Below are 14317 nucleotides of genomic sequence, written 5' to 3'. Positions count from 1 at the left end.
TCTAGCTAAGCAGAGGAGAGCAATGTCATGTGCTTTATCTAGCTAGTCCATGGCATCCTCAAGGGATGCCTCTGCTCCCTATTCATCATATGCCCTGACCCTTGGTGCTCCATAGTCAAGGTCAGCCAGGAGGACAGAATCAGAACCATAGACCATGAAGAATGGTGTGTAGCTGATGGCCTAGCTGGGAGTCTCCTTAGACTCTAGTGCACCATGGGAAGTTCCACGACCCATTGCCCACCAAACTTGTTCAACCAGTTGAAGATCCTAGGCTTGAGGCCTTGTAGGACTATGCCATTCACGCGCTCAACCTGGCCGTTCACGTAGGGGTGCACCACAGTGGCCCAATTGATGTAGATGTGGTATTCATCACAAAATCAGAGGAACTTCTTTCTAGTGAACTGTGTGCCGTTGTCCATGAAAATGGAGTTTAGGACTCCAAAGCGATGGACGATGTCAAGGAAGAACAACATGGCTTGCTCAAACTTGATCACGATGATTGGTCGAACCTCTACCCACTTTGTAAACTTGTCTATGGTGACAAGCAAGTGCATATAACCCCTAGGCGCCTTCTTGAGAGGTCCAACTAGATCAAGCCCCCAGATCACGAATGGCCATATGATGGGGATCATCTAGAGTGCTTGGGCCGATAGGTGGGTCTACCAAGCATAGTATTGACACCCTTCGTAGGTGCGCATAATATGTTAAGCGCCGGCTACCCCGGTCGGCCAGTAGAAGCCTTGTCGGAACACATTTCTGACCATGGTTCTAGGTGCGGCATGGTGACCATAGACCCCACCATGGATATCGCTCAGCAACCGCTTCCCATGTTTGATGGGGATGCAGCGCTGTAGGACCATAGTGTGGCTTTGGTTGTAGAGCTCGCCATCAATAACGACAAAGGACTTGGCATGATGTGCGAGCCACTAAGCCTCCATTTTGTCCATCAGCAGTGCCTTGTAGAGGAGGCAGTCGAGATAAGGCGCCCTCTAGTCGGCCAGAGGGTTAGGCTCTGTCGCTGGATCCTCATCAAGCTCCATGACTTTGGGGTCGGATGGAGTCAACGACTGGTTAGCCCCTAAGCCCAGGGCATGTAACACCCTAGGTGTTAAGCATGCATTTGGCTTTGGCTTTGGCATTGCATGAGCACAAGCATCATTGATCATTCATGAGCATGAGCATCTCAAATTTTATCTCTATGATTGCTTATATCACATGTGTTTATCACTAAATGCTTTCCATATGCTAGGGTTTACATGTGACCAATGTATAAAATGCTTGTGGGACCCTAGGAGTACCTTAAACATGCTTATAATGTCACATGGAACAACTTTGGTATTCTTGACTGGGACCAAATTGGCCTCTAAATCATGGTTATAGTGTAATCTACCATTTTCAAGTTGCATGTTTGACCTAAGTTGAACTATACCCTAGAGACTTTGCATGCCTATGCACCCTTAAGAAAAGTTGTAGTACTTGACTAGAGTAACAACTTTTATTTTTGGATCAAGAGCTAATTTAGTGTCTAACATGGTCAAATAGGGATCACAAGAATCAACAAAATACTGTTTTCAACTTAGAAAAATTTACTCATGAAATGATTTTCAGTTTCAATGTACCCTACATTGAAGCTTTGCAATTTGAAAACCATGGCGAATTAGAGGAAACTTTCTAAATCAAAGTTGTAGATCTCGTGTAGCTCTACAATTCTTGTTAAAGAAGTTTTTGCAAATAACGAATGGATTAGGAGATAGAGGTAGCTGAACTTGCGTTGTCAGTCACTGATTTTGGGTCTAATGGCCACGGACGCCGCACCGTCAGTGGCCGACCAGGGGGTAGGCTAGGCATGTCGCGTGGCGGCCGTATGCCGGCACCAGCCCAGCCGGTCAGGCCAACGTGGGGAGAAAAGGCATGCGCCTCTGCTGCTGCCCCATTTCACTCTCGCACCCCACTCTCTCTCGTCCATGCCAGAGCAAAGCGGAGCACCATGCCGCCAGTGCCATCGTCGTCACTCTACCGTGCCCGCTCACCACCATCATAGCTCCACCGCTAGAGTCCTCGTGGCAATAGCTCCACCACCTCGACCTCTACCTCCTCGAATCACTACTACCTCACGTCGCGCCTTGGTAAGGCCCCATTTTGCCTCTTCACCACCGCGCCATCACCGGAGCGCCACCGTGTTCTTGGCTCACCATGGCCAGCTTCATAGAAGCACCTCCGCTCACTCTCTCTCTTTACTCTCATCTCCCCTCTAACCCTAGTAACTCACGTCGATGACCTAGAACACGGTAGTGCACCGCCATGCCATTGCCGCCGCCAAGACATTCACATGGTTAGAGTTCACCACCGCCTCTTACAGATGATGAAAAACTTTATCTTAGGTTGCTAGAACTTGGTGAGTGTATTTTCTTGTATTATAGAAGAGATGTGCACCTACTCAGTAAAGATCAATTAGAAGAAAGTTATACATCTACGTTGCCAACGAATGTTAAACTTATCATACACCTTGCGGATAACCATGATCAGACATATGCGATTTATCATCTCATCTCTTATGCATTCATGATACTCATTTGTGCATATGCATGCAATAGGTTCCCTAGAAGGAGTGACGCTTCTCGAGTTCGAACCCAAGCATCAGGAGGAGCAGTAGGCAGCCTAGGAGCATGAAGTTCAGGCAGAAGGAGGAGTCAACGTAGAAGATCTCCCTGAGTGTCCTGACCACCAACCTTCCTCATTATTGAAAGGTAAGCCCCGGAGCATTGTAAGCCTCCTATGTTTTTACAAATATCACTTGTGTCCTTTATGTTTGATGCACTAGGTTATAAGAGTTGATTGGAACCACTTGCTGCATATATTATCCTTATCTAGATAAATATATTTTGAATCCTTAGTAGGTCTAGGATCAAATATATGCTTAGCCTTGCTTAGTCCGGTAGAAGTCAGGTGATTTCCTGTCACCTAAAACATATAGGTAGATAAATGATCATGGTTGACTATAATTGCTATCATGGATAGATGAATAAAAAGGAGACCGGGTGGGATTGTGATAGAGAAGCACAAGGCATGGAGGTCTTAGCGCCAATTTTTCCCCGTCTGTGTCGGTTAAGGAATAATTCACTCTACATCCTCATGTCATGTTGAACGCATACCTAGCACTTAGTTGGCGGGATAAGTCATTTCGACCATGAAGCTGAGTAGCTCAATTCAGGCCAGGCCTTGGTAAGTGAAAGTGCGCACACTAGAGCAGTAAGGATGTGTGGAGGGCCAATGATGTGAGTCCAAGGATGGGTTCGAGTCCCGATCTTTCTAGTAGATTGGTAGAATCTCTGAGGGTATGGCGCTGATTGGACCCACAAAGTTGGTTCCTGAGTTGTACCAAAGGTGACCCGATGCGACCCCAATGGGGGAAGTATGGGTTTATGTTAGGAATAATTCCCCAGCTGGGTAGGAATCGATTTGAATCGCCGTCTCTCCCGTATAGTAAGAACTTGACTGAGCAGCGGCAACATAGAATAACTTAATGGAAACTTGATGGTTATGATGATGCTCAAATTATTATTATAACCGAATATGGTTACTAATGCTTGTTAGCTTAATCAAGTGATTGCTCTAGTACAGGTGCTAGTCCAGAGATGCTTAATTGAATAGGTATTCAAATTGATGCTAGAGGTACTAAATCTCTAAGTTATGTTACTTAAGCTTTTATGCAAAATGTTGTCAAGCTAACTCCACCGATAAAGCCTTGCATACTCCTTGGTGTCATATTATTTCTGGTTTATGACGGGTAAGTCTAGCTGAGTACATTCTTGTACTCAGGGTTTATTCCCTCTTGTTGTAGATGACATGATGTATCATGGGTGTTGTAAGAACTGCCTTCATCCTGCCGTGGATGAGGACTAAACCATGTGGCATGGTACTCCTGAGTTATCACCTCTGTTCTACTTTTGCTGGAAATGATCATGGTACTGGCATGTATCTAAACTAAGAGTGATGTTGATGTCAAACTACTTTGCTTCCGCTATGTGAACTTGGTTTGTAATAACTATGTGAACTCCGATGTATGTGAGATACTTGTGAACTATTTGTAAATAGTGATGTAACATGTGACTGGTTTTGTTGAATCATGTACGATCTTGGTTTGGATATTGGTTTGTTTGAGATCCTTCATGATTTCATCAGACTACTGGGTTTATATGGGCTCAAGTATAACGGTTTGATCGCTTCGGTGATTGCTATTGTACTTGTGCTCTTATAAATTGGATGGTTCTGTTACAGCTGGCATCGGAGCAAGGTTCAATACTAAACTGGTCATATGGGTATTTAAAACAAAGGTTTTGTTTTAAAAAAATTAGTTTGACAACTTATAGCTATATATAGGTGTGTTAAAAATCTGAATTTCAAATTTAGAGTATGCTAGTGGTCATATCCTTTATGCCTAGTTAGGGACTATCAGGTGGCTAATTAAGTACTAACATGGGGGTTTTACTTTCGTTGTCCATACGACATGCTATTGTATGGATGCCATTCACTTGAGTGGTAATGTATGGATGGAATGCCTCTATGCCCGGTTAAGTTGATAAGTGGCATGACCGCAAGATGTGAGCGTGCGGTCGGAGAGAGCTAGCTTTGATATGGCTGTATATACATGCTTGCATGTGTGTATGGTGCGTATTTAATTGTGGGTAATAAATTATCATCGGGTAGCTTTGATATGGAAGTATATGTATGGGTATATATATATGGAAGTATTTAGTTGCAACCTGGAGCCCAGATTTACATTTTTGCATATATAATTGTTGGGATGGGCTGAAATGAAATTCTTGTGCACGTACACTAACAGCAAAATGTGTAGCCCGATTAGTTACATATATTGAGAGAACATATGTATACCACCGTGTATGTTGTTAGAATTTTAATTTTTTCCTAAGATTCGTGAGGACGTACGGAACGTGCATGCATCATGTTTACTCATGCATTTACATTGTTGCATCCCTCCCTTACTTAAAATTGCTTACCCCATTCATTAAATCTCTTCTCATGTATGATATCCTCTCACAAGAGTTGCACACTTTGCTACAGATGGTAGCACCAGGAACCCCACCTCATAGTGACACATTCCTAGCTATGTTTGGCACTCCTACCTTGTTGTGGAGGGTGCTAAACTCAGTTGGGTACGCTGAGCCACCCCGCTACTTCTAGAGGGAAGTGGCAGCTGAGGGGCAGCCATGGTATGATGTATGGGCGACCATTCCAGCCCGTGCAGACAATCCACAGTGGCAGGGTTGGAGTATCGAGTCAGATGGGTAGTCTCCTTGGGAAGGTGCCCAAGTGGTAGCTTTGGAGGCACTAAGTGAGATTTGTCAGGAGTTTGATGACGAGCTTGTCAACGGTCCAGCCGGAACCTTTCCCCGGGTGGATCCGTCGATGACCATTTGGATGCAGTCGGGCAGCAATGCACTGGTAAGAGACTGTGATGAGTGAGCAGAGAGCTCTAGTGCTGCTATGAGCGCTATGTTCGCCATCTTAAAGATGTTCTACTCCCACCAAGACAGCTACATCAGCTGCATGCTAGAGCTCCAGCGAGCATAGGCCATGCAACGCCAGCTGTGAAGGCATGTGTGCAAGCATCAAAGGGTAGCTAAAGAGGCTCACCAAGAAACTGATAATGTTATTACAACTTTGGAAGCTCACCAGTTCAGTTGATAAATGCTGTTGCAGAAAGAGATGCAGCTAGGGCTAAGTTACAGGACGTCCGTGCTGAGAGGGACGAGGTCATTCACCTTGCTGAGACTAGGGAGTCAGCTAGGATCCAGACTATGTTTTAGGCTGCTAGGTAGGCAATGGAGTTTGATCGCAAAGAGCAGAAACTCATATGCCAGATAGAGGAGCTTCAGCTGGATGTTCATCATCTCAACAACTTGATGAACCCAATTCTTCCTCCAGCTCCAACAGTGGAAGAAGATCCCAATGTGTTGATTGCGAGGATGATGGCATGGAAGTGGACACCGAGGCTGAGCCTGAAGAAGAAGTCAAGACTTTTGAGGATGACCACAGTGATGGTGTGTCCGACATCGATAGTGACCACCCCGAGGAGTAGCTTAGCTATAGTATCCAGCTAGATGCGCTAGCTCTCTATCTTCGATCCTTTATGTAATGAACTCATGGTTTAGGTTTTGATCTCATGATGTACTCCTTTGATGTAATCTTGGAACCTTGCATGTTTAATCTATGTTGTTGTTGAACCTTCGTAAATGTCTAATTTGAAAGCTAACAAGTATTTGGCATGTACAGGAATGCATTGCGTGATCGCTAAGTAATATAATTGGTGATGTTGTGTTGTGGAAATGAATTATTATGCCTCTGGTTTATTGTATGAATGTTAAATTCTCTCTAGTAAATTTAGTTTGGCATAATTATATAATTCCTCTACAATTTTTCTGGCATCATCAATAATTACTTGTGGTTGCAAATCTGTAGATGACTCGCACTCATAGGGGAGCTGGTGGAGATGATGTGGGTGGTAGTGGTTTTCGTGGCATTGGCAATGAGGACCTCCCACCACCGCCGCATCCCTTGCCAATGGAGATGATGGCCCAACTCATGGAGACCCAACATTCCATGGGAGAAGTGCTGCGCGGTCTCACTTAGAATGCTAGCCATGGACGAGGAAGGGACCAACATGAAGGACCTAAACCTAACCAGTTCAACACTTTTAAGGACTTTCTTGACACCAAGCCTCCTACCTTTAAGGAAGCAGAGGAGCCATTATAGGTAGATGAATGGCTGAATACAATTGAACAAAAGTTCCATCTCTTAAGGCTCACCGAGCACCTAAAGATAGAATACGCGTCGCACCAGCTATAGGGCCTGCAGGCATTTGGTGGAGTCATCATCGACCCACTTTGCCCGAGAATGCTCAAATAAATTGGAACTAGTTTAAGGCTGCATTTAGGGGACATTATATCCCCCTAGGTCTTATGAGCATGAAGCATACATAATTCATGAGACTGACACAAGGTACCAAGAGTCTAACTGAGTATCTACATGCCTTTAACAATTTGTTAAGGTATGCCACAAAGTTTGTGGATACTAATGCAAAGAATATTGCTAGTTTCAAGAGAGGGCTTAGTCTGAAGCTGATCAAGACCTTAGCTAACAACAAATGTGCCACTTTCAATGAGTTTATTAGTGATGCTCTAACTTAAGAGAATCAAAACAATATCTATTCAACACCTAAGAGTCATAAGAGAGCTTATGAAGTAGGTGCATCTTAGCCAAAAGATCCTATTGCTATGAGACCTTAGTTTCACCCACCTGCTCCAAAGTATAGACCACCTCAAAAGAAGGTACAGACCGGTCAGACCCAGAAAGTGTATCGCAAGGCCTTTTTTGTTGACCTACCAAAGGGTAGCATAGGAGAAGGAAGCTCTAGCATTCCACCTAGCAGCATGCCATGCTGAAACTACAACAAGACTGGCCATTGGTCAAGATATTGCCCCTATCCCAAGGAGAACAACAACCAGAAGCAGGGTAATCTAAATGCACGTCAGGGACATGTGTACTATACCACCCTAGAAGAGATCCCTTAAGGTGAAGTTGTTACTGCAGGTACGTTTCTTGTGAACCAACACTCCGCAGTTGTTTTGTTTGATTCTAGAGCTTCACATTCATTTATGAGTCAAATATTTGCATCCAAGCATGATCAAAGGGTAGTTACTATAGATATGGGTGGTTATTGCATAAGTGCAGCTAGAAAATAATATCTCTACCAACTAGATAGTTAGAGATGTGCGCATCTCAATAAGCAACCAAGAGTATACCTCAGATCTTGTAGTATTGCTAGGGTTGGGGATATATGTAATCTTGGGTATGAAATGGATGAGTGGCTGTCGGGTACATAAACCCGGGGTCCCTTGGGGACCGGCTTCCATGCCAAGGCTCAACCCAAGAGTCTAAAAAACAATAGGGCAAAGGGATGGCCCAGCAGCCGACCAGAAGGTCTGGCCCAAGAAGAACGACACCTGCTCGTCAACTTCTTCAGCCCACCTATCTAACCAAAGCACTCGCTCCAGGCTCCAGCCGCCTCCGAATGGCCTCTCCGATCAAAAGGCCTGCCCCAAGCCCTACTTTCGACTCCGACCCCATGTCTCTCCGACCAGGGTATGTAAGAACACTGCTTCCTACTCTGACCCTGCATCTTCGACCAGGGACCCCATAGGAAGCCTGTTTATTGCTATTCTCCGATTGGCGTGGCTAGGGCCGATTGGGGCCATCCGACCGGGGATGCCCGCTCGGAAGGAACCAGGGGCGAACGGAGAAAGCAGTGCACAAAGTCAAACCATGATACCGGGACCATACCCTATACGCCTATGGGAGCAGTGCTTCACAACCACCCTGACACAAATAGTATTGTAGGCACCGACATTTGTGTCTATAGTATTGTAGGTGCCATTGAGCTCCCATACGGCAAAAAGCCCCCGATGCCTCTAGGCATCAATAGTGCGCACCAGGGTTCACCATACCTAGTACTCGTGGTAAGGGCTCCTCACATAACAATTGTATTTTGTAGGTACCGACATCCACCCTTCCTGAAGAAGCCAATGCAACCTCCTATGTGCACCTAACATTCTACAGTGACTACCATCATCGCTACCCTCGTCGGCATGGGCAACAGGCATAGAAACATCTATACTCTCTCCCTCTCACCTGTAAAGCCATCCTCTTTATCTATAAAAGGGGATGCGCTCCCTCTAACAAATGGAAGGTCGACTTCTTTAAGTTTAGACTCACTAGATTGATAGCTCATGACCCATCAAGCACACGCTTGGACTTCTAGCTCATAGCAGAGTTTCGGTCGCCCTTGGCCCTTTCGGTCGGACCCGACCGGGCCTCTTGAACACCCCTCCTTTCTCCTTCTCGTTTATAACCCCGCTACAGACTTTGAGCACCTGGGCTCAGGAATAAAGTCACCGACCGACCCAAACTAGACATAGGGCACGTTGCCTGAACCAGTATAAATCCTGTGTCCTTGAGTGCTAGGCCACCTCTGATCACAATGTACAACAAAACTACAAATATTTACTAGTTGGTCACTTTCTGTACCGATAGTTGGCACCGTCCGTGGGGAAGACGTTGTATGTTCAACACTTTTTGGTCATCGGATGGCCCACCTTTCCGCTAACCACACCATGGTGGGCTCGAGCGATACGATTTGCTTTGGCTCATTGGAGTTCCCCGCACTCTCGCCCACTGGGATGCGGGTTCCACCTGTCTTCGAGCGATCCTAGGCCTTCCTCTTTGGAAGCCTGGACTTCATCTCTGACCGACTCGGCGTACTCCACCTCCGCGAGAAGGCTCATGACCCGGCACCCATCAGAGGGACATCCTCCATTGACTTCGGGACTTGCGACTTCGACGATGCGGCATCTGCGCTTCATTCCGAGCAAACTCTCTGCTCAAACCATGCTGTGAGTAATATACATGTTGTTATGTACTCATTATTCTCTATCTTCCGCTGATTACCCAGCGGAACCCCGTTGTCCCTAACGCAACCACCGTATGGCCAGTTCCCCTATGGCCTCGCGTCTTCCGTGGACGCATACGCTTAGGGGCTCTGAAGGATGCTCGCGCCGCCTCCTCTTGCATCTGAATTCGTGGGAATGGCGAGCTATGCTCCCACCTATTTCTTCGACCTCATGGATGATGATGGTAAGAGCGACGGCTCTAGCATTGGTGACATGGCACCTAGCCACCGTCTGTCCTAGGAATACGCCATGGTAGACCCTTCGGGACACCCACTGATGGAAGCAGAGTTCTCATGGACTCATGCCCCTCTGGCTCCTCATGCGGAGGCCCTCGAGCTCACACGTGAGCATGGGGAGGAACTACAACAACGATGGCTGCATGAGCCACCGACTGCACTAGCGCGCTCGTCACACCATACTATGCCCCATGCGCATAGACTGGCGAACGACGCTCAGGGTCACATCTGTCAGCCCCAGTGCAATGTCCCAGTTCGGGGGACTAATCCCCCACAGTTTGCTCAGGCCAGTCAAAACATTGCCACCACGACAATGCTCCTGCGCGACCTGCCCGAGCCGAATGACCCTCATGAACGGGCGATCCACCAGAACCTCTGGGAACTACTGGAAACCGCCGCTGTTCAACAAGCAGAGTGCTCCATATCGCGACGCTGACTCGCGACCTCACTCCCCGTCTGGGGAATAGGGACGCAGCAGATGGGGCACTACACCCTATCACCGCAACAACCATAGAGTGGGGCATAGGAAGCCGCACTAGCACCTCACCTTGACTTGACGACCGCCCCATGCTGATCGCCTATCTACGCGTGGCTCGGGCCGAACTAAGACACGCGCAGCGTCGATTGGAGTCCCAGCCCCGACCGCCTTGGACCACCAACCTTTGTCCAACCATTCCAGTAAGCGTCGTTCCCACCGCGCTTCAATGGAGGCCACGATAAAGGTAAGGCCAAGTGCCAGGATCAAGACGAGGGCCCCTCCATGCAGAGGGAAAAAAGAACAGAAAGGATCACCGCCAACCGGCTAACTTTGCATCGATCGCCGTGGCCGACCATGCGGGCACGTAGCCCTAGTAAGACCCTTCAGGCCACTTCCACGATCTCATGGAGAGCCCGTGCACCAACCATGACTACCCCATCAAACACCTCTATAAGGACTACCAGCTCCTCAAGCGCCTACTGAGGTAAGCTAGCAGGCCAAAGGAAGAAAAAGGCGAGGAAGCAGCAACCAAAGAAGGGGCGCAGCGGGCAAGGATCTAGATGACTGAAGGATGAAGTGATCTGACCTGATGCCTATCAACTAAAGGACAACAATGACGATGCTGTCTCCGAGCACCTTGGAACAGCTATGTTGTTTATTCTTTTCCAAAGTTTCAGCCTTACCTTTACTTAGCGAATGCTCCTATAAAAGCACCCTGACCTGAACACTTTTCGGCTCGAGGCGCTTGGGGGCTCCACTAGGGGGCTCTACTATCCCTCTATTTTTGTTTTTACTTTAAGTACTCTTTTACTTTCATATGGAGAAACTCCTTCCTACCCAAAACAAAAGGGCAGTCCGTTCCTTTGATTTGCCTTACGTAACTTTGCTTTAGAACATTCCAACTGATCGCACCCCACCTTTTCCTACGGTTACGACTGGCCGAGCCTCGCGGGCAATGCCTCGGGCTCGCAAAGTTGCAGCCTACGGAACAAATGGGTAGGTACGACAAAGAATGAAATTTAAAACAAAATTATGCTAAGGGAAAACTAAGGAACGAAAGGGAATAAGCTTCCCCAAATGGAGCAACTCCATCACAAAAACAAAAACCGATTGTAGTCATTAAAACACACATGAACATTTTACATGGGGGCTCCCCCACGAACTTAAACTCTTTATGTTTACTAAACTACTTATATTCTGCAAGCTATTAAACCGACCCAGCGGCATCTGCTGGTGGCGCAACCGACGAAGGCGCAGACTGCTCACTCCCTGGTGGCACGACGTTTGGCTCGGTAGAGGCTGAGGCGACATCCCCCCCAAACTAGGCTCTAGGCTATCCGTAGGCTCAGAAGCGTCCTCTCCATGCATGCTTCGGGCCATGTCTTGATGGCGAACATCCATCACCCACTCGGTGGAGACTTGCTCTGACACCGACCGCGCGTGCGGCAGCAAGCTCTCCCTGATTGATTGGATGTCCTCCATGCTCAGGCCTTCAGCATACCCGCTGCAGATAGTGGCGAAGTCTAGATTTGGGTGGTACGTGGCCACCGAGGTCAGCACCCCCGATGCTCCATAAAACAGCCCGCTCCTAACAAGGTCCTTGACCGCGTCCAGGACCTCCGCCAGCTAAACCGTGGGCGCACTGGTACTTCGCGCTGACCCAAAGACTTTCAAGACGATGAGCTAGGCAGCGTTGCGGATCTGGTCGAGCTCTCCTTTGAGAGCATGTCGCTCTTCATGGGACTTGGCCAGCTCCTCGACATTATGGCTGAAGTTCGCCTTGGTCATCTCTAGGTCTCACTCTAGCGCCTTCACCTTTTCACCCAGCTCTGCAAGAAGGGCGACAAGCTCAGAAATAGGCTGGGGAAAAATCAACACCACAAGAAAACAAAAAGGTATGCACCGATGCGAGAGGCCTCAAGGGTGGAGAGATCCTCTACCTGCTAAGCCACCTGCTCGCACAGCAGGGCACTCGTGTCCTCCATCCCCATCACCTATCCCAGAGCGTGAGCACCTCCCAATCCGCTTCCGACCGGGCCCACTGCTCCGCCTCTAGGGCCTTCTGTGCCGACTCTAGGGCAGCCCGCTTTGGCTCAAGGGCTGCCAAGGCCTCTTGAAGTGCCACCTTGGTGTTCGCTAGGGACGTCCACAACCCCACCTCAGTCTCCTCCTAGCGGACCCTTGCTGCCTTGAGCCCTTGCTCGGCAGCAGTCTCCCATTTCACCACATGCTGCCCCTCCACCCGTGCCACGGCTGCCTTGGCCGCCCGGACCTGGGACTCACAACAAGCGGACTCCACCTGGCGCTCAAGCTCGGCCATCCGGGTGTGTTCCGCCTGGTGGAAGTAAGACTTGCAGGGCGACACCTTCCTTATTTCCTATGAAAAATAGGCATGCTAAAAACAACCGACAAAAGATTCAAAGGGCAAGGAGAAATACTAGAAACTCACCTCCACGGTGAGCTATAGGTCGACCTCAACCAGCTGCCGAGCAAACTGAGCCTGCTTCCGGGCGTTCTCAAGCTTCGCAGACAGCTTGGTGAGTTCAGACACCGCGGCATGCCCTTGCCCCCCAAAAATGTCCTAGAGCTGACGCTCCTAAGAATCCCGGAGGATGAACCATGCCTTTGATGGGTCCTCAGGGCAGGGCCACTCTAGGTCACCCTCCAATGAACCGTCGAAGGGCCCAACCTCCGACCGAACCACCACCAGCTCCTACGGTGACACCAGCGGTTCCACCATGGTATCCGCTTCGTTGTTAGATGGGATCTCCACCACCTCGCTCGCATGGGACACTACCAGGTGTCCCAACTCCATCCCAGCCACACTTCCCTCTGGTGCCTTCGGCTCTGGCAGCAAGGATAGGTCATGCAACCCTCCACCCGGTGAGGTAGGGAGCTCGCCCCCCTCGTCTCCTCCACCACGACCGATGGAGGAGGGGCCACGAGGGTTACCTCCAACACAACCTCTGCCATCAGCACCGGGATCACCGCCAACAACATCACCGCTGCTATCACATTATCAGCAGCCGCCCCGGGAGGCACCACCCCTGGGAGGGAAGGCTTCACCGCCACCACCCTGCTGCCCCCTTCGCTCACCGCAACATGCTGTAGAGTGGGCCTCCAAACCTCCCACATAGGGGTCGGGGCAATGCTCAACCCAGGCATCCCCCGACCACTGACAAAAATTGGGGGTAAGCCACACTCCAAAAAAGACTCAACCACCAAAAGTAGAAGAAGCAACAAAAGGAAACATACCGAGTGGCGAGCGACATGACTCTGAAGGCAGGCTCCGACAACGATGGGCCCATAGGACGAGGACCGCTCCTAGGCTGCGACCCGCACCCCCTCACTTCAGATAGGGTCAGAGTCGTCCTGACCGGCTCCTGCACGGCCTACGGGTCTCTACGACCTCTGGCTCAGGGCTCCCTGATTGGAGCAGCGGGTAGGGCATCCCCTGACTGTGAGTCATGTGTTGACCGAGTGCCAGTCTACCCCTCAGACCACCCGGACTGCTTGACCTCACCTACGACAGGTAGGGCCTCCTCCGGCTGCAAGTCCGGTGTTGGCACCAGCCCCATCGCCACATGAGCGCTGGTCCACTCCTCGGACCGCCCGGCTCCCTCAGCCGCGTCCGCCATAGGTGGCAACGGGACTGGTGACACCACCGAGAGGCGCGGTGACCGCATTCGTTTCGCCGCTCGCTCGCCAATGACATCCACGCTCGCCGCATGCTTCCTCAACGTAGGAACCTCCGCGCTCCGTGTGGCCTCCTGCTCCTCACCAGCAGACGTCGCCGCAGGGTCATGACGCATCGCTAAGGTCACAACGACCTCCCGACTCTCCTCCTTGTTGGAGAAGACCATGTCATCCAAATCCATAGGATCATCTAACGTGAGTTCTGACTCAACATCGCTCCTATGTTCCTCGGCCCTCATGCATCGGGCGACGTCCTTCTTCTTCTCTTATTTCCGTTGAACCTCCTTGGTCCTCTTCTTCTTTCGAGCATCTGCTACCTCCTTCTAGGTGGCCTACTAGGCCCGGCCCACCGGTCCCTTGGGAAGGTGCGGCCGGGACTT

The sequence above is a fragment of the Miscanthus floridulus genome, chromosome 11, assembly GCF_019320115.1.
Source record: "Miscanthus floridulus cultivar M001 chromosome 11, ASM1932011v1, whole genome shotgun sequence".
Taxonomy (NCBI): Eukaryota; Viridiplantae; Streptophyta; class Magnoliopsida; order Poales; family Poaceae; genus Miscanthus; species Miscanthus floridulus.
This window is presented reverse-complemented; position numbering follows the sequence as displayed.